Source organism: Lactuca saligna, chromosome 3, assembly GCF_052625555.1.
Source record: "Lactuca saligna cultivar CGN05327 chromosome 3, ASM5262555v1, whole genome shotgun sequence".
Classification (NCBI taxonomy): domain Eukaryota; kingdom Viridiplantae; phylum Streptophyta; class Magnoliopsida; order Asterales; family Asteraceae; genus Lactuca; species Lactuca saligna.
Genome location: NC_136419.1, coordinates 175,128,013 through 175,149,556, shown reverse-complemented (window position 1 = coordinate 175,149,556; position 21,544 = coordinate 175,128,013).

The following is a 21,544-nucleotide window of genomic DNA, read 5'->3' as shown; positions in this document are numbered from 1 at the left end:
TAACTTGTATCCTCAGGTCAAAGATAGACAGGTACAGGGCAGCTTATGGAAGAAGATGGAGCATATACAAGACTCATCTTTTGTTTTGTTATACTTTTGGTGTGTATTAACTTTACAGAACACAATTGTAATTACTATCACTATATATATGCAATGGTTGTTGTTTCTTGTTTTTACTATTATGCAATTGTATGATACTGTACATGATGTCCTCCACCCCAGAACGTATTCCTCCATTCTCGGTTTTGGGGTGTGACACTGCGAGACAATACTTGGGACGAGTATGAGTAGGTGTGAAAGGTAGTAGATGCATATACTACCGGAAGCACAGGACTCACACTTGGATCAGGGAAAGTCACAAGGTTACCAAGAAGCTAGTAATTGATACCGTTTTATTCAAATATGTCGTTACCATTGTTTCGGTAAAGACTAAGAAGATGATTTTTATTCCGACCCTAGTGGTCATATTGAATTGAGTCCGACTACAATAAGTATGTTACGTGGTTCAGAGAACCAAGTTCGATGTAACATCTTACTTAAGTTATAGGATTAAAGTAAAAGACAATTGAAGTGATCGGTAGAGGTATTGTGACGGTTGCTTGTAGCTAGAAATGCTACCTTTTAAAATGTGATCATCTCACATTAGGACATGAAGGGAGGTATAGTCTGTTCTGGAAATTTGACTCTAAAAGACCTGAGTCTAAGCATTGCAACATACGGTGTTAGGTCATTACAATACGATACATCGGTCCATGGTAGTAATCCTAAGATTGTTAAGAGGAAGAAGCAGTCTCCAGTAAGGATCGAGATTGTGATTTGAAGGTCATAAATGGGAGTCCAACGTGAGATAAGGAGCAGATCCAAGATCAGGCACTGCATGTAATCAGGAAATCTTAGAGTTAGATACTCGTTTGAAGAAACATCAAAGTTACGGCTATTACTTAGGATGAAGAGATAATGCATGGAGTCATCATGCGAGCCCTGTTTCTTTGATGATTTCGGGACGTAATCATCCTAAGGGAGAGATAGTTGTAACGCTCGTAGATCCAGGCTAGTCAATTTAGAGATAATAGGGGTCGAAAAAGACTTTTCGAAAAAAGATTATTTAGAATAAATAATCTTAACCAAGTTGTAGAATATGTATCAAGGGTTCTGTACATATAAAGAGCGCCGAAATTTGAGTTATAACGAAGAAGTTATGGCCCGTCAATGTTTTACGGCAAAACTAGCACGACACCGGGAGACGTAAATAGTGAATTGACGATGGAGGACTTTTTAGCCTTAGTAATCTATACAAAAGTTGTAGCATATGTTAAATTGAGAGCATCCATAAAAAGAACGCCCAAATCTGACTTCGTATGAGGAAGTTATGAATTTTCTAAGATTTAGCGTAGCAGTGTACAGCCCGAAAATTCGAATTTTAGATCGGTCGATTTTTAGCCAAAATAATCTAAACGAGAAATTAAGATATCTTTAATTGGAGTTAAACGATAAAAAGACAGTAAAAAACGGAGCTCGTATGCGAAAGTTATGGACGAAGCTTAGTCTCTACTTTTCAAGCGCAACAAATTCGATACAGTTTTTTAAATCCGAGATAGATTGAGAATTAGCCAACGACGTTTAAATGAAAGTTGTAGTACTCGTAAATACCAACGTTTGGATACAAATATCGAAAAAAACAGAGATCGTATGTGATATTTATGGATGAAGCTAAGTCTCTACTTTTCGAGCGCGACGAATTCGATACAGTTTTTGTAAATATGAGATAAAACGAGAATTAGCCGACGGGGTCTAAATGAAAGTTGTAATACTCGTAAATAAAAATGCATGTATATAAAGAACGTAGAAAACGGGGCTCGTACACGAAAGATACGGACGATGCTTGGAGACTACTTTACTATAAAATTCTTATAAATAAGAGATGAACTCTTCATAATTTCTTCACACCATAATCCTCTATTTCTTTCTCTAACTTCTCTCTAGCCTCCCTAAACCCCTCCAAAGTCTAGGGAACCTCCCTAGCACAAGAAGAAAGCCACGGATCGCCCAACGGCTCCGAGAAGAAAAGCTTTCAGCTCGGAAACGTTGCTCCAGCGAAGCCCGATTTTTAATAAAAACCCGTTGTAAGTGAGCTACGCCTATACTATATTTAATATACCTTTTATTTAATTATGGTAACATTATTAGGACCTTAATATAATTATTTGGTCTATTATTATGAGTTATATTGAGTGTTATTTAACGCTTATATAATAGTAATAATAGCTAGACTGTTAATTAGTTGCGGTTAACGTTAAAACTAAACCCTAGTGGTATTGATACTAGGTTTTATCGAGGAAAATTGTGTTGAGATAACGAAGCGCTATCTGAGTTCGGAATCACCACCGTATCAAGTGAGTGCATAGTTACTTTCATCTTACACATAGATAAGAAGTATTTTATATAAACTACATGCTATGTGTGAATAGTATCTGTATAATTGTTATCTATGTTGGGTGAACGATTTTATACATGTTTTAAATGATTTAAATTGTATATGTATTTTATATCTACGATAATGTTGGGGTAAAACATGGGTAGATGTAATAGATGGAGTATGAGTTAGATGATGAGTTGAGAGGTGAAATAGACCGGGAGGTGAGGGTAAGAGGTGGATGATGTGAGAAGCCTTTTTCATAAAAGATGGCCCAGTCATTCAACAGAGTATGGATGACAACCACAGACTATTATAGACAGTCCAGTGGAACACTAGCAGGCTTGCAACATGTAGGTGTTGTGAACGATGTGTTCACCAGTGTACTCTAAAAACCCATTGACATGTATTGCAAGTGGATACTGTCGATAAATGAAATAGCCCTAGCAACTATAGATTTAGTGCCTGTTGAGTAAACCCTGGCAACAATGGATTTCGTGCCGATTCCTTAGGATGATCCTTAGGAATTTATTAATGAGGAGTAGCTGATTCTTAGGGTAGACCCTTAAGAGTAAAGAAGATAATGGAGATGGGTAATTGGGTTAACTGTTTGACGATTAAACATAATAATTATATTATTGTGGGTTGAAAACCCTATGTACTCACCAGGTTTCCCAACCTGACCCACTCGGTTTATTTATATCACAGATGTTGATATGAAGTCACATTACACTGAGAGATTAAGGAGATATAGATCACTAGTGATAATGAATGTAAGTTTTGTTTATGCTTATGTTTCTGTATTGACAATGACATCCCAAATGTTTTAAAATGAATAAAAATATTTTTCTTCAGAAATGCTTTAATAACGTATTTATCATGCTTTACTGGGAACAAATTCCGCAACATTTTGATTAAAAGAGATACTCTGATTTTTATAAAGCATAAAGATAATCGGTCTTTTCTGGCCGTGAAAATGGGGATGTCACAAATAATAAGGCTTAATAATATTCGTATATAAGTCGTTTTAAAGGGAAATATAAAGCATTAGTCATAATCTGAATTTCCCTAAGATGGGGCTACTAGTGGGCTTGGGAAGCTTACTTAGTTTTGGGCCTTGGTTGTGGGCATTAGATATGGACCAAGTTTGACTAGGGGTACAATGGTTATTTTTACCCTAAGATGGATTAATGTATTGGACTAAGTGATATTTGGTGTTGTTACCTCGGGAAGCCGAAGGAGCAGCAGTTCGAGAATTCTCACATAGCAGCCAGATGCATATCAGCAAGGGTTCAACAACGCAATGTGAGTCTCCTTATTGTGTGAATGGGTCTACGGCACAATGCCGACCTATGTAGTTTATGAGTAGGAAGACCCAGGGTTAGCCCTAGGCATTGTATGCTAGTATGTGATTCCGGATTAAGGCCCGATGTCGGGCGGGCGCCCGAGGAGTGTTTGCATGATAATTTATACTTGTTGTATGTGTGATACTTCTATGTTCCTAGTAGGGAGGTGGGTGTGGGAGAGGTCCCGTACCACACCATTAGCAGAGTGTGGATGGGGTTCCATATCTCATTAGTAGCAGGATAAGGGCGAGGCCCAGCACAAGACCGGCGAGGCCTTTGGACAGCAACGCCTGACTGACTCTACTCGCCGAGTCAAATACTCTTCAAGCTCCCAAATGCACTTTGATCCACTCACACACAAATGCTAAGGGTTTCTGGACTTGAGCATGAGTAAAGAGGCTAGGGGAATGGATGTTAAGTTCTTTATATAGGGCTCAACCCCGAGAATTAGGGTTTTCTCCACTCAGCACCTACTCGCCGAGTCCATCTTTGGACTCGCTGAGTAGGCCACTTGACACACGACCAAAATCGCGACCCTACTCGCCGAGTCCATCCATGGACTCGCTGACTTGCCCTTCAAGATTTACACTTTTAGCCCTTCAACTCTACTCTTGATATTTCGGGGTGTTACAATTCTCCCCCACTTAAATTAGGCTTCGTCCTCGAAGCCTACGACAACTCATCTCCAAAAATACTCCCACAACACGCCACCTGGCCTTAACCGGACCAGGTCCCTCAAGGCATACCCATCAAAACTCGAACTCACTTTCTCCTTCCTTGCGGTGTCCTGACCACCGTCTCAAACCAGGCACCGGTTTTACCCTCTGATAACCACACACAACAACTGGGTACCACTCTTGATGCAACACTGCTCCAAATCACAACCATTACTCGACCCATATGAGCTATAAATAACTATGCACCATCCGATTCCTGATCCGAGTCCAACTCTATCCATTCCATGCTGACAGAAAGACACACTCTTCAGAGCAACTCCCATGATTTCTCCTTTTGCAATCGAATGCACATGCTGAACCAGCTCTAGCACCCTCGGGTTAGGAAACCCATCATTCTGACGACCCTTAAAACATCCCTCAGGATGAACCACTGATACACAAATCCTTTACCAAAATCAAGCTGGGATTACAAAGCTCCATACATGCATCCCTTAGGAGCCTCTTGACGTTACAACCTCAGAATTTCCTCCTGCGACCTCAGCAGACATCCCCTCATGATGTCATCCCATACCGCCGCCGCACACGCTGCTCAATGACCACCGTCGGACCACTCCGATCATAACTCTACACTACCGCTTTCACTTCCGTGAATTTGCACTCCCCTTCAGAATTACATTCCTCCCTCTTTCCTTACCAAGGAAACCACTTGACCGCCTCGTCACCACGACAAGAGCCACGACGCTCACCCAACGCTACACCACCTCTTTATAGCGTAACCGCTATCCCATGCACCATACATACTCTGAATCCACCCGAGAGGATTCTCAAGTCCATGCACTACCACCACTGATTGCGATCAATATCCGGGGCCAGACCTTGCAACGCTAATATATCGCGACATACTCAATCCATTACCTCGCACCGATCTAACGACACATGCAGAGTCTTCAGCATGACTGGATCGCCTTGCCAGGCCTTCAGTCAAACTGGACCACTCTCATAACCTTCAATAGACCTGGACCGCCTTCCAGGGCCTTCAGTCTAGCCGGACCATTCACCGAGCCTTCGGCCTGACTGGTACACCCATTGGCCTTCAGTCTATCCGGACCACTCAACTAGCAATCAACATTCCGAGTTACCTCTCCGGAAAATCCTCCCATGCATACTGTTCTAGCCACCTAGGGGTTCCTAACTCTATCTCATCATACATACTCAATCCCGGCCTGCTCCCAGGCCCTGCACAAACAAGCTCTTGGTCTGTATCCCGCCCCGCAAGCCTGCCATTTACTCATACAAACCAATGCCCTCGGCTGACCGAGACACTACTGAATCCAATGCAGGTAAACAACCTTTCATACTCGTCGTTCTTCCGAAGAATCCTCCAATTCTTCCCCTCTTAGGGCACTGACTACCAACCACCGATCGGTATCACCGACCTCCCAAAATAACCTTTCACAAAACCCGACACTTACACGCAGACTGATTCCCACTAGCACTAGCAACCTCTACAAAAACACATTCCCACACCAATCATCTCGCTCGAAAAGAACCCAATCTTCAATTATCCACTCCTCAGACTGCAGATGCTACCCGACATTCAAACCAACGCCGCATCCACCAATAATCCTCACAAAAGATAACCAGTGAAAACCCGAAATACTATCCCATAACCATTCCAAACCCTCAAGGAACAACAGATACCAAAACGAAAACCACCCAACGAGACTAGCAGATAAACGATACTCCACAATAATCATAATAAACAAGACAACAAGAAAGAAACATACCCGCATCAGCATCCGGCACTGCTCTAACCTCTTCCGCTCCAAGCTGAAAAGCACGAACCTAAGCCCTTGGGGGCTCCGCTCCACCCTGACCTCCACCTGTGATCCTCAACGTGGCCGGTGCTGGATCCTGCACCAGTCCTGCAGCAAGCTGTGGATAGTTGACCCTCAAGTGTCCAACCTGATGACAGTGATAACATATCCCCAAGTCCCGAACCGGCACTGACTGCCGACAATCCCTCGCATAGTTCCCCTCTTTTCCACACTTGCGGCATGTACCACTGGACCGACAAACTCCGGCGTGACCCCGCCCACACTTTCCACAAACGTGGCTGCCCTGATCTCCCATCCTGGAATCAACGGTCTTAGACCGTTTCATCGCCGGCTACGACTGAACCCGAGTTTGCCTCAGCTCACGCAACTGTAACTCAATCTCTAACTCATGCCGCCTGGCGGCCTCCTACAACTCCAACAAGGTCTCGCACCTCTGTACGGACACAAACTGTCTGATGTCTTTCTTTAGCATACTCAGATATCGGGACATCTGAGCCTGCTCCGAAGCGAACTCAACGCAAAACATCGCCCTCTCAGTAAACATCCTGGTGATTTCCGTCACCGACTCCGAATCCTGTTTCAGCTCAAGGAACTCCTGAGCCAACCTCTCCCTCTTGACCTGCAGAACATAACGAGTGTTGAACGTCTCTCTGAACTGATCCCAAGAAACCGCAGCCCTCTGCGCAACCGAATATGACCCCGTGGTCAACCTCCACCAATCCTTTGCCCCGAGCCTTAACAGGTTCAGAGCACACCTCACCCTCTGATCAGCAGGGCATGAACACATGAAGAAACATCCCTCCACGTCTGATAACCATCTCATAGCAACGATCGGATCCTGAACTCTATCAAAGGTGGGAGGCTTCGTATTACCGAAGTCCCGATACTGAAAACCTCTACTAGCTCCTCCACATGCCGATGCTACAGCCGCTGTAGCCGCCGCGGCAGCCGTTTCCGCGAGAGCCGCATAGCGCTCATCAAAATACTCCACCATGGCGGTCTTGATCAACCCAAACAGTTCTGGCCGCTCAGCCCGGAACAATGCAGCAACCTCATCGTGCAGGATCTCACGAATCCTCGCATCCAACTTGCGCGTACTCATCTGACCAATAACCTCGGGCGGAACTAACCCGTCTGCAACTCCCTCTCCTGCACCCGATCCTGACCCGGATCCACTCCCAGCATGCCCTGAAATCTCTATACTAAAAATAAACCACCAAAATCTCAGACACTTCCCACTATCCCGGGAACCAACTCTCAACCCAACCTTAAAGGTCATGGTTTCCCTGATACGTGTATGGGTCCTGCGCTTTCAGTAGTACGGGCCCATACTACCTTCCACACCTACCCATATTTGTATGAAGTACTACCACAACACCCTAGTGAAAACATACATAACAACGCTCTATCCTCACTACTAGAGGAACACTAGAAATCTCTCACAAGGAAACCCTAGGCTAGCAGGCATCATAAATCAGGCAACGCATCATGAAATCCTGAAGATCCCTAGCCTAACTCTAGCATGCTGTTCTATCAAAGCTAAATAAAACAATTATCATGTATGGTATTTGGGGTTACTTACTGGCTCCGGCTGATCGTACCTCTGCGTCCTCCTTTACTTATTTTGAAAACCATTTTAAATTCTCTTTTGAAAACCCTCCTCGATTTGAGACTGGAGTCACTTGAGTGTTCCTCCAATTCACTCAAACCTAGGCTCTGATACCAACTTGTAACGACCGAAAAATCCAACCAATTCAAAATTTTCAAAAACAACTCGATTCCATTAAATTATTACAAAAAGGTTTTCAATAATAATCATTTAGAGTATTCCCAGAATCACATTACCACAAAATCATGAGGAGCGGTACGATCACGCATTTGCCTTGCCACGGTCTCCCGAAGAACCTGAAAAACATTAAACCACAACTGTAAGCCCGAAATCTTAGTGAGATACCCCCAAAATACCAACCACATATACCATACACATATCATGCTATCTCATAACGAATCGCAGAACAGTCATGCATATCGGGTCTACTGTGGTACTGGTCCGCCTTGTCGGGCCTTCAGTCCACCTGGTCCACCCTCTGAGTCCATTCATGTCCCCCGAGTCTGCAGTGTGGTTGGTCCGCCGGCACCGGGCCTTGAACTCACCTGGTCCACTCTCCGAGTCCAATCATGTCCCTTGAGTCTGCAGTGTGGTTGGTCCGCCCGCACTGGGCCTTCAACTCTCCTGGTCCACTCTTTGAGTCTACAATATGACTGGTTCGCCCGCATTGGGCCTTTAGTTGGCCTGGTCCACTCTCCGAGCCTCGGCACGTCTGGTCCGCCCTCGTGGGGCCTACAGCCTATCCGGACCGCTCGCTGGGCCTTCGGAATAACCGGTCCGCCCTGGGTATCTTGGCCTACAGCACGAAGCAGGGCCCGCCTCAACCCAACTCCAGTCCAAACAACCATGTGCACATAAACATACAATCGCATAACAATTCATATTCAGGCAAACCGATCTAGCAGATCATATAACACAACATACTTTAACAGGATACCGACCTAACCGGTCACTAGCATAGCCTCACCCTACATACCAGTATACCAACCTTAACCAGGTCTCTAACGAATACCATCCTAACTACCAGGATGCAAACATATCAAAGCAATAACATAACAACAGATACCCGGATCTCAATCCGATAAAAGGGCCGGCCTTGGTGCCTTAGACCCTGTTGATATAGTGAGGATAACTCACCTCGAAACTGCCGGCTAAAAGGATAAGATCCCGCTGCTCCAAACTCCAACACGAACTCCTCCACTGAACACCAAAACACTCAACACAATAAATACCCTAAATTACCAAAATACCCCTGGAAGACAACTGGTCAACCCTTGGACAAGGTCAAAGTTAACCCCTGACTGACTCTACTCGTCGAGTCAACCCGATGACTCGCCGAGTCCCTAAGCTCAGAACTTCCCTCAATCTGCGACCTAACTCGCCGAGTCACCCCGAGACTCGTCGAGTCTAACAACTCTGAGTCCACTCGCACCCAAATCATCGAGTCATCCCTTGACTCACCGATTCTCGACTCAACCAGAAAATATTGGGACTCTTCGACAAGACTCGCCGAGTCCAAGAACAGACTCGCCGAGTCTAAGGCTATCTTCAACCTACTCGCCGAGTTGTTCATCCAACTCGTCGAGTTCCAGCTCATCTTCAAGCAACTCGTCGAGTCCACCCATGTGACTCGCCGAGTACCACCGGTCTGAATCCATACAGAAGCATTCTAGGCCATGCAATTGATCCAAAACATAGATCTAGCCTCCTACAACCCATCCATCACGTAAAGTGGCAAACTTTACGTGAATCCAAAGAGATCTAGGCCTTATACATTTTAGAGCTAGGGTTTGGGACATGATGGCTTCACTAAGCACTCAAACACAGGGAATTTAATGCTCTCTAGACCTTCCCCATTACATATCTAAGGTAGCAACCTCAGATCTATCCTCCAAACTCCAAAACATACAAAGCTAAGCTCCCCATAAACCCCAAAATGATGAATCCAATGAGTAACAGCCCAAGAACGAGATATTACCTCAAAAGAACGCCCTAACTGCAATGAAACTCAGATCCAAGCAAAGCCCCTTGCTCCAAGCCTCCAAACTCCCAAGATTCCTTTAACAAATACTCTTCAAGCTCCCAAATGCACTTTTATCCACTCACACACAAATGCTAAGGGTTTCTGGGCTTGAGGATGAGTAAAGAGGCTAGGGGAATGGATGTTAAGTTCTTTATATAGGGCTCAACCCCGAGAATTAGGGTTTTCTCCACTCAGCACCTACTCGCCGAGTCCATCTTTGGACTCGCCGAGTAGGCCACTTGACACGCGACCAAAATCGCGACCCTACTCGCCGAGTCCATCCATGGACTCGTCGAGTTGCCCTTCAAGATTTACACTTTTAGCCCTTCAACTCTACTCTTGATATTTCGGGGTGTTACAATTCTCCCCCACTTAAATTAGGCTTCGTCCTCGAAGCCTACGACAACTCATCTCCAAAAATACTCCCACAACACGCCACCTGGCCTTAACCGGACCAGGTCCCTCAAGGCATACCCATCGAAACTCGAACTCACTTTCTCCTTCCTTGCGGTGTCCTGACCACCGTCTCAAACCGGGCACCGGTTTTACCCTCTGATAACCACACAGAACAACTGGGTACCACTCTTGATGCAACACTGCTCCAAATCACAACCATTACTCGACCTATATGAGCTATAAATAACTATGCACCATCCGATTCTCAATCCGAGTCCAACTCTATCCATTCCATACTGACAGAAAGACACACTCTTCAGACCTACTCCCATGATTTCTCCTCTTGCAATCGAATGCACATGCTGAACCAGCTCTAGCACCCTCGGGTTAGGAAACCCATCACTCTGACGACCCTCAAAACATCCCTCAGGATGAACCACTGATACACAAATCCTTTACCGAAATCAAGCTGGGATTACAAAGCTTCATACCTGCATCCCTTATGAGCCTCTTGACGTTACAACCTCGGAATTTCCTCCTGCGACCTCAGCAGACATCCCCTCATGATGTCATCCCATACCGCCGCACACGCTACTCAATGACCACCATCGGACCACACCGATCATAACTCTACACTGCCGCTTTCACTTCCGTGAATTTGCACTCCCCTTTAGAATTACATTCCTCCTTCTTTCCTTACCAAGGAAACCACTTGACCGCCTTGTCACCACGACAAGAGCCACGGTGCTCACCCAACGCTACACCACCTCTTTATAGCATAACCACTATCCCATGCACCATACATACTCTGAATCCACCCTAGAAGATTCTCAAGTCCATGAACTACCTCCACTGAGTGCGATCAATATCTGGGGCTAGACCATGCAACGCTAATATATCGCGACATACTCAATCCATTACCTCGCACCGATCTAACGAAACATGCAGAGTCTTCAACATGACTGGACCGCCTTGCCAGGCCTTCAGTCAGACTGGACCACTCTCATAACCTTCAACACACACCGACCGCCTTCCAGGGCCTTCAGTCTAGCTGGACCGTTCACCGAGCCTTCGGCCTGACTGGTACACCCATTGGCCTTCAGTCTATCCGGACCGCTCAACTAGCAATCAACATTCCGAGTTACCTCTCCGGAAAATCCTCCCATGCATACTGTTCTAGCCCCCTAGGGGTTCCGAACTTTATCTCCATGATACATACTCAATCCCGGCCTGCTCCCAGGCCCTGCACAAACAAGCTCTTGGTCTGTATCCCGCCCCGCACGCCTGCCATTTACTCATACAAACCAATGCCCTCGGCTGACCGAGACACTACTGAATCCCATGCAGGTAAACAACCTTTCATACTCGTCGTTCTTCCGGAGAATCCTCCAATTCTCCTCCACTTAGGGCACTGACTACCAACCACCGGTCGCTATCACCGACCTCCTAAAATAACCTTGCACAAAACTCAACACTTACACACACACTGATTCCCACTAGCACTAGCAACCTCTGCAAAAACACATTTCCACACCAATCATCTCCCTCGAAAGGAACCCAATCTTCAATTATCCACTCCTCAAACTGCAGATGCTACCCGACATTCAAACCAACGCCGCATCCACCAATAATCCTCACAAAAGATAACCAGCAAAAACCCGAAATACTATCCCATAACCATGCCAAACCCTCAAGGAACAACGGATACCAAAACGAAAACCACCCAACGAGACTAGCACATAAACGATACTCCACAATAATCATAATAAACAAGACAACAAGATAGAAACATACCCGCATCAGCATCCGGCACTGCTCTAACCTCTTCCGCTGCAAGCTGAAAAGCACGACCCTAAGCCCTTGGGGGCTCCGCTCCACCCTGACCTCCACCTGTGATCATCAACGTGGCCAGTGTTGGAGCCTGCACCGGTCCTGCAGCAAGCTGTGGACAGTTGACCTTCAAGTGTCCAACCTGATGACAGTGATAACATATCCTCAAGCCCCGAACCGGCACTGACTGCCGACAATCCCTCGCATAGTGCCCCTCATTTCCGCACATGCAGCATGTACCACCGGACCGACAAACTCCGGCGTGACCCCGCCCACACTTTCCACAAACGTGGCTGCCCTGATCTCCTATCCTGGAATCAACGGTCTTAGACCGTTTCATCGTCGACTGCGACCGAACCCGAGCTTGCCTCAGGTCACACAACTGTAACTCAATCTCTAACTCACGCCGCCTGGCGGCCTCCTGCAACTCCAACAAGGTCTCGCACCTCTGTACGGACACAAATTGTTTGATGTCTTTCTTTAGCATACTCAGATATTGGGACATCTGAGCCTGCTCCGAAGCGAACTCAGCGCAAAACATCGCCCTCTCAGTAAACATCCTGGTGATTTCTGTCACCGATTCCGAATCCTGCTTCAGCTCAAGGAACTCCTGAGCCAACCTCTCCCTCTTGACCTGCAGAACATAACTAGTGTTGAACATCTCTCTGAACTGATCCCAAGAAACCGCAGCCCTCTGCGCATCCGAATATGACCCCGTGGTCAACCTCCACCAATCCTTTGCCCCGAGCCTTAATAGGTTCAGAGCACACCTCACCCTCTGATCAGCAGGGCATAAACACGTGAAGAAACATCCCTCCACGTCTGATAACCATCTCATAGCAATGATCGGATCCTGAACTCCATCAAAGGTGGGAGGCTTCGTATTACCGAAGTCCCGATACTGAAATCCTCTACTAGCTCCTCCCCCTGCCGCTGATACAGCCGCTGTAGCCGCCGCGGCAGCCGTTTCCGCAAGAGCCGCATAGCGCTCATCAAAATACTCCACCATGGCGGTCTTGATCGACCCAAACAGTTCTGGCAGCTCAACCTGGAACAATGCAGCAACCTCATCGTGCAGGATCTCACGAATCCTCGCATCCAACTCGCGCGTACTCATCTGACCGATAACCTCGGGCGGAACTGACCCGTCTACAACTCCCTCTCCTGCACCCGATCCTGACCCGGATCCACTTCCAGCATGCCTTGAAATCTCCATACTGAAAATAAACCACCAAAATCTCAGACACTTCCCACTATCCCGGGAACCAACTCTCAACCCAACCCTAGAGGTCATGGTTTCCCTGATACGTGTATGGGTCCTGTGCTTTCAGTAGTACGGGCCCATACTACCTTCCACACCTACCCATATTTGTATGAAGTACTACCATAACACGCTAGTGAAACCATACATAACAACGCTCTATCCTCACTACTAGAGGAACACTAGAAATCTCTCACAAGGAAACCCTAGGCTAGCAGGCATCATAAATCAGGCAACGCATCATGAAATCCTGAAGATCCCTAGCCTAACTCTAGCATGCTGTTTAATGTGTGTAAAACTCACTTAGTTTTAATCCTACTTTAATTATCAAATAACACACAAAAGGCAGTGAACCTATCAATTGTGGTATAGCTAAATAAGCAGGGTATCGAACACAGGGAACGGCAAATTAAATTAAAAACTAATTCTATCTAAGTTACTTTAGCAAATAAGGGTTTTTTCTCTAGTTTTACAAGACTAGAAACTTACTAACTAAAACTAATGCAAGACTAGAAAAGAACAAATTAACTAGATTCAATAATGGGAAAGAAACTTCTGTTTAGTTCAACTCGGTTAACTTTATGGTTGATTTTAAGGTAATAGTGCAATGGATTAATTCTTTCCTTGGCTACCGATTCAAGTGATTAAGTTTGTGTTCACTACCCTAATCCTTAGCAAATAAACTAATTCAAACAGTGGCCAATTGCTTAATTTAATTATATTTACTAGATTAATTATTCGGGTTAATTTAGACTTGCAATAGCTAATTAATTCGTTATTCTTAATTAACTTCTTGTTCGATGGTCATCTTACAAGCTTGCATATGAGTTTACTCAATTTCCTTATTAATCCTAGTTTCATATTCATTAATCCTAGACATATGATATAGTGGTCACATATCATATGAGGTTGATAATCAATAGATGTTCATGCTAATCAATTATCTTCCTATTAACAGAAAATTAATTATCATTCACACACAAGGTTCTTTAGCAAGCTAAAATAACAATTAATCACCAACTTGGAATTAATTCTACCAATCAATCAAACCATATTGTCAACTTTGTATCCCCAAACAGAAGTCTAAAGAAATTAGTTCATAACTAAGGTAAATAACAGCAAACAAATAAGTTCAAGTTGCTTAATCATATTGACAAAACAAAAGAATTAAGTAGAATGGTGAAATTACGCCTTAATTACTCCCGAGATTGGATTCTAGCTTCCTTGGTCGACTTCTAGGGTTCTTCTGGCTTCTTATTCACAGCTAAGCACTTCTGAAACTTCCCAGAATTCTCCTCTCTCGCATTGTAGAGTTATCTTTATATATGCGTTCCGACTCGTCGAGTCATATGGTGACTCGTCGAGTCCCTCTCACAATAGTCATAATCCGATAACTATCTTGACTTCCGAATGCTTATCTTTCTGAATCCGCGACCGGACTCGTCGAGTCAAGGGGCAACTCGACGAGTAGAAGCCTTTTATGGGTGTTTTCTTTCTTCTTTCCACTCTTGAGCTCCTAACCGCTTCTCTTGCTTCCTTTCGCTTCCAAGCTTCATCTTTGGACTGAAAAACATAATTTAACACTTTTAAGTACCTTTTGTCCATAATATGCAACAATTTAGCTAATATATGAATAAATACTACACTTAATACACACTAAATATGCACATATCAAAATACCCCACACATGTCTTTTGCTTGCCCTCAAGCAAAACTGAATTTTAACACATTAGAATCACATATAATAACTCCAATCCAACCCATCCATTATGCCAAGACCGCAACGCATGCATTTGTGTCTAAAATTCCTAAAAACCCCCCATACTTCAAATACTCACAATCCTCATAAACATTCGCCCACTCACCCCGAACTATGCTCATTTTATGCAACCCTCCGAATCCATCCTCAGAAAACCTCTTTACCCTCAAGGTATTTTTAATTGAGCAACCCAAGCATACATAATCTAGAATTACAACTTTTGATACCACATCGGAGCTCTTTGGAATTCTTCACTTGCTTGATAATTTGATCTTGGATATCTTTGAATTCACCACCTTGTTGTTTGATTTTTGGTATCTTCAACTTTTTGAAGTTCTTGGAATTTTCGATCTTCATATTTGATATTTGACTTTGATGCTCCAAAAATTCTTACAATTTTTCTTGTAATTCTCTCTTTTTTTTTTTTTTTTCATGTATACCTCACTTTTTTTTTCACTCAAATCCCTACATGCTTAAGCAGGGGCGCTCAATCTCAACCTTTATTGGCTAATGATAAAAATCTTCCTGGATACATTTCAGGTTTAGGCTGCTAAACATATTGCATCCCTCAGGCTGAGCAAGGTTGTGTTTTTGTCTCATGATTTCACTGAAATAAGGAAGCCACAAATGCACTAGAACGTATATAGGATCAACTAAACATTTGGGTTGTCATGCAATTATTAACACAATTCTAACATGGAATCCTAATTTTTTACCAAAATTTTCTAAATTAGATCCTAAATAATCCTTTTGGTATGCAAATTTTTTAAAATTTGACTATTATGTAACCAACCCCCTACCCCACACTTATGTGATGCAATGCCCTCATTGCATATTATGCATAAAAACAGAAAAATAAAGAGGGAATTGGAACAAACTCCCCTGGGATAGTAGTGGATAGGTTGATCACTTTCATTTAAGCTCCATCTTCAATAAACTTCATACATGGAAAAAAAAAATCTCATCCATGTCTCGTGTGGGTCGCTCTAAATATGCGAAAATCGGCGTAAGATCTTCAAGAATGGATATGGAATTAGAAGGATGCAAGTGGTATAAGTATTAGCATCAAATCAGCAGTCGTTCGGCTCAAAAAATGAATGACTCGTCGAGTCTGATGATGGACTCGCCGAGTAGCAGCGCGCCTTCTCAAAATTTCTGGAAATACAAAGCGACTCGTCGAGTCAGCTTAGTGCACTCGACGAGTTGGCCACTGAATGAAAAATCTTGGTATGTGGCAACTGTTTTAGCCTCTAACAACTTCATTAACCCTTCCTCACATGCGGACTCAATCGCTCATACCCCTAAGACCGGACTTGACACTTTGACGTTAAAAACTCGCTTCCTTGACTTGCTCTCATACGCAAAAACATCCATGCTTTACATCTCTATACCATCCTAAGCAAGCAATCAAAATGCAATCCTGAAAATAACTAAAGCAAACAACTATTAAACAAAATAATATCTCAAAGCATACACACCAAAAACAAAACAAAATAAAAATTGCAATTGTTTGAACAAAAAAACACAAAGATCAATCTTCATCTTCCTCCTCATCATCGTTGGCTCTACTTCCCCCAGCTCCGCTTTGTCGTGCACCAAACCTCTCGTCCCACGATGGAATGTATGGATAATTCCCACCATCAATATGTGGAATATTGAAGTGGTCAAAAAGTCGTATGTGGGATTGGTTGCTAAAATTTAGCCCCCTAGCCATTTGGTCTTGCATCCGCCTCATCTCTATATTGTACCAATCCATTGGTACGTCTTCAGTCTCTACCGGAATCACTGACGGCTCATCCTCCACATCCCTTTCCCTTCGCGATCTCACCCTCCTTCCCTGTGCTTCGGGACCTACAACTGGGTCATCATTTGGGATGGCATAATGGCCACCACCATAGTCTTCAATGATTCGTGCTCTGCGGAAAAGAATGGGATTAAATGGGGGTGTCGGGATCAATGTTAGGAGGTTCCAGGCACCACGGTTCATCAACCCGAATGAATTAGCCAATCGAGTGACAAACATTCCTCCATTGATACGAGATGTTTTGCGATCTTTGACCGCACCCGCTGAGAGGTATGAAGCAATGCACCACGGGATGTTGCAAAAGATGCCGGGCGTGATAATGCTCCATAGGTAGAAAACATCAAGGTTGGAAACCTTGTCATCGTCCTTCCTTTGGTTGATGGTGGAGGAAATAAGGCGGTGAATGAGGCGGTGGGTCGGGGATCGGATGCTCCCTTCCTGCGCAGACTTCGGGATATAAACTTTATTCCCTATAGTATTCCACCAACCCGTGCTAGTAACCCCATCGGGAAACACCATGTGAGTGGTTGCCAAAAAGGCCCGAAAGAGGTTCGTTGAAACCAAAGGTTGATCATAAATCCCTAGCCGGCAAGCAAGATCCACCACCGAGCATTGATGATACTCGCCCCCAAGACAAAAAGTGAAGCTCGCCGGATGATATAAATCCACTCCACCGGTAAATGATACCGTGGAGAAAAACTCCAAGCAAAGCTCCAAATATACCGGCTCTTGTATGCGGAAGACCCGGCTCCAACCATCACATATCATTGACTCGCCGTCATGTTGAAACTCCTTTAAAAGGTACGGAGCTAATTCTTCTTCATATCGCACATTTTGCAACCACTCCCAATCAATTCTGTTCGGTACATAGACCTCCTTCTTTTTGATATCGGAAAGCTTCTTCTTCCACTTCCGCATTGTTGAAGCGGATTCGATTTGTGGGAAATTCAACCATGGAAATTCCCCATGGATACCCCTTGAAGATTGTCCTCTTCTAAACATGATTCCTGCAAAACATATAAACCAGACCCAGAAAACACAGAATATAATTAAAACGAACTGTTTCTGCAAATCGACTGGACTCGTCGAGTCCATGCCCGACTCGGCGAGTCGCGCGACCTGTACGAGTCGGTCGATGGGTCTCACAAAATTGAACCATGTAACCTTTAAATTCTTGCAAGGGTTTTGTTCAGGGACTTCCTACTAAGTAATAAGGCCACAATCAACTTTCAAAACAACAATATTCATGACAAAATCGAAATCCTAGAATTTAGTCACTTTTTCAAAAACGGGTTTTTTCATGAAATTGCAAATATAGATGACCTTATAATCACATTCTATCTAGAAATCAAGAATAAAGTTGTTACCTTTTGAGTTTAAATCTTGAGAATTTGGAAGAAAGGTTGAAGAACACTTGAATGCTTGAGAGAGAGTTGTAGAGAGAGGCACCCAGCGAGTGTGGTGTGGAAACTGAATTTTTAGGGTTAAAACCCTATTTGATGTAAAAGTAATTTCGAAAATGATTATTTTTTTTCTGTAAATAAAATCGACTCGTCAAGTCAGGATCAGACTCGGCGAGTCGAATCGCGCAGTTAAAATTTTTCTGAAATCAGTATATACTCGTCGAGTCAAGGTCAGACTCGGCGAGTCTCTTTTAAACATTACTAATTTTTAAAATTTTGTTATTTATTCAAAATCTTTTCACCCCACTCTTAAGCTAGGCGCTCCCTTAAGCAGACCAGTCCGATGATTTGGAAGATTAAAATTGAAACACAAAACAAAAAAAACTAAAGAGTATAAGAAAGCAAACTCTAACGACGGGTTGCCTCCCGCCAAGCGCTTCTTTTTGCGGAGTCATTAGCTAGACTCCTTCCCATTTATGTTTTGTCATCTTCAAGCATCGGGAATGTACGCCTCACTTTTTGTGGTTTATACTTAGTCTTGTAGGCGTGAATCTTCTTCTTGTAAGCCCTCTTTAATTCGTCTCTTCTTTTTTTCTCTGTATCATCCTCAACTGGTTGGGCCTCTCTTTTCCTCTTCTTCTTTTTCAACCCATGCTTTTTCACCAACTTTTAAACCTCCTTTTCTTTAAATTTGATAACTTCATATTTCACTGCGGTCCGTGCTCTAGGTTTAGTAGTGAATTGGTGATCAGCTTCCGCTCTGCTTCCATTTATGTCCTCATCCTCTTTTGTGCTCGACTCTTCTCCAAATGGCATCGTATCAAGGCATGCCACATCGGCGTGTTGGACCTCCATCCCTTTTACTTCTTCTTGCTTGACCTCTGGATTAGCTTTAAACATCACCGACTCATCACCCACTCTTAATGTCAAAGTAGACTCACATATGTCAATTAGGGCACCTGCGGTGTTTAAGAATGTTCTTCCCAAAATAATTGGTATTTCGGGGTCTTCTTTCATCTCCACCACCACGAAGTCTACTGGGAAAATAAACTTGTCCACCTTGATAAGGAGATTTTCACATATGCCTTGTGGATGAATTATTGTTTTATTTGCCAAATGGATTCTCATATTTACCGGCTTTGGTGCTGGTAAATTCAGCTTCTTAAAGAATGAATAGGGCATCAAATTAATGCTTGCCCCTGAATCAGCCAATGCTTGTGTAGAAACTTCATTACCAAATTGGCACGGAATTACTATGTTACCCGGATCACCCTTCTTCTCAGGCAGCTCACTCATCAATATCTCCGCGACTTCAGCAAGATCTTTCCTAGCAGCAAACAAGCCTTTAAGCAAGTTAAAATATTTAGGAGTTTGGAGCATTGTGTCCACGAATGGCATATTGACTTGTAAAGCTTTAACATGCTCCATGAAGGTTCTATAGGCTTGAACTTTTTCTGAAGGCATGGCTCTGGATGGGTATGGCAAAGGAGGATTGTATGGCTTCAGAAAACTGGCATTTTCTTCATTCCCGACGGGACTCGTCGAGTCCATTTGGGTGACTCGGCGAGTCGGATCGAGTTTTTCTTGTTCTGGGTTTTCTTCCTTTTCTGCCTTCTTCTTGGAGACATTTAATGTTTCTGCCAATTCTTCTTCACCGCTGGAGGTTATTACGCTCACGTTCTCATTTCTTGGATTGGGTTGGGTGTCGCTCGGAAGTTGGCCCGGTCTTCTTTCGTTTACTTGATGTGCAAGTTGGCCCAGCTGTTTCTCTATGTTAAGAATAGAAGCTTGCTGATTCCTCAACATATTTCTGGTTTCTTGCATTGCTACATCATGATCATTATGTCTTTTCTCGGACGCGGTTATGAATTTTGTAAGTAATTCTTCAAAATTCGTCTTCTTGTCCATCACCGGTTCTTCCTTTTGATAGTATCCCCTCTCCCTCTGTTTATATTTCTCTTCCTTAGCCTTTCTGTACTCTTCGTATGGGAGCCATTCCTTCTTCGGTTTCCTCCAGTCTTCATCGTATCTATCGCCGCTGGAGTAGAATACTTGAGCCTTTTTATTTCCATTCTCGTCTCGATCACATTCCTTGGTAAGATGGGGACCGCCACAATTTTCACATCCAACTCTAATAGCATGGATCGTTTGATCCATTTTTGTCATTCTTCGGTCTAGGCTATCGAGTTTAGCTATCACCGCCGCCATACCATCGTTTACCGAATTTACTACTCCTCGACTCACTTCATTCCTCGGGTTGTGGTATTCTCTAGAATGCCTGGAGAATTCTTCAATTAACTCCTTTATTTCCGGAGGTGGCTTTCGGGTGAGTGGGCCTTGTGAATCGAGTAGTTGCCTCGTGGTGACATTTACTCCATCATAAAAGATAGAGACCTCTTGTTGGCTATTGAGATCATGGTGGGGGCAATTTCGAAGTAGGCTCTTGTATCTTTCCCAAGCTTCATATAGAGATTCGCCGGGTTGTTGCTCGAAGTTGGCAATGGCTTTCTTTAGCTTGGCTATCTTGGAAGGTGGGCAGAAGTGATCTATGAACTCTTCTTTCATTTTGGCCCATGTGGTAACCGATCCGGGAGGGAGTGACTTCAACCAATCCTTTGCAGCTCCTTTAAATGTGACAGGAAGCATGCGTAGTAGCTGGATCTCGCGGGGCAGATTAGGTACATTGAAGTAATACGCCACATCATTTACTTCATCTAAGTGCTTATAGGCGTCTTCATGATCTCTCCCGTGAAAAGGTATCTCCTTGAGTTGAGCGAGAATATGGCCCTTTAGTTCAAACATAGCGGTAGCGGGGATTGCGGGTTGCACAAGTCCCGGGCCGGTGTCATCACGCATCCTTTTCTTCCACTCCCCCATGGGGATTTCGTCAATATTAGCCATAGCGGTGGCTAAGTCGTCTTCAAACTCGGATGTGTGCTCGCTTTCTTCTTCGGTCTCGTAATCGGTGTCTTTTGGGATCGGATCTTCGGTTGTCAACGACGCACTGGATGCTCCTGCTTTGCTGCTCCTTTTCTTGCTAAAAACGGATTTGATGTTTTTGAGTGGTGAGTTCTTTGAAGAAGCGGTTTCTCCAACGGTTTTGCCCTTGTTTCTTCTTAATGTGGTTTCCGAATCTTCATGAGGGGGAACTAGAGGCGTAGCAGATCCTCGGGTCATGAACCAAC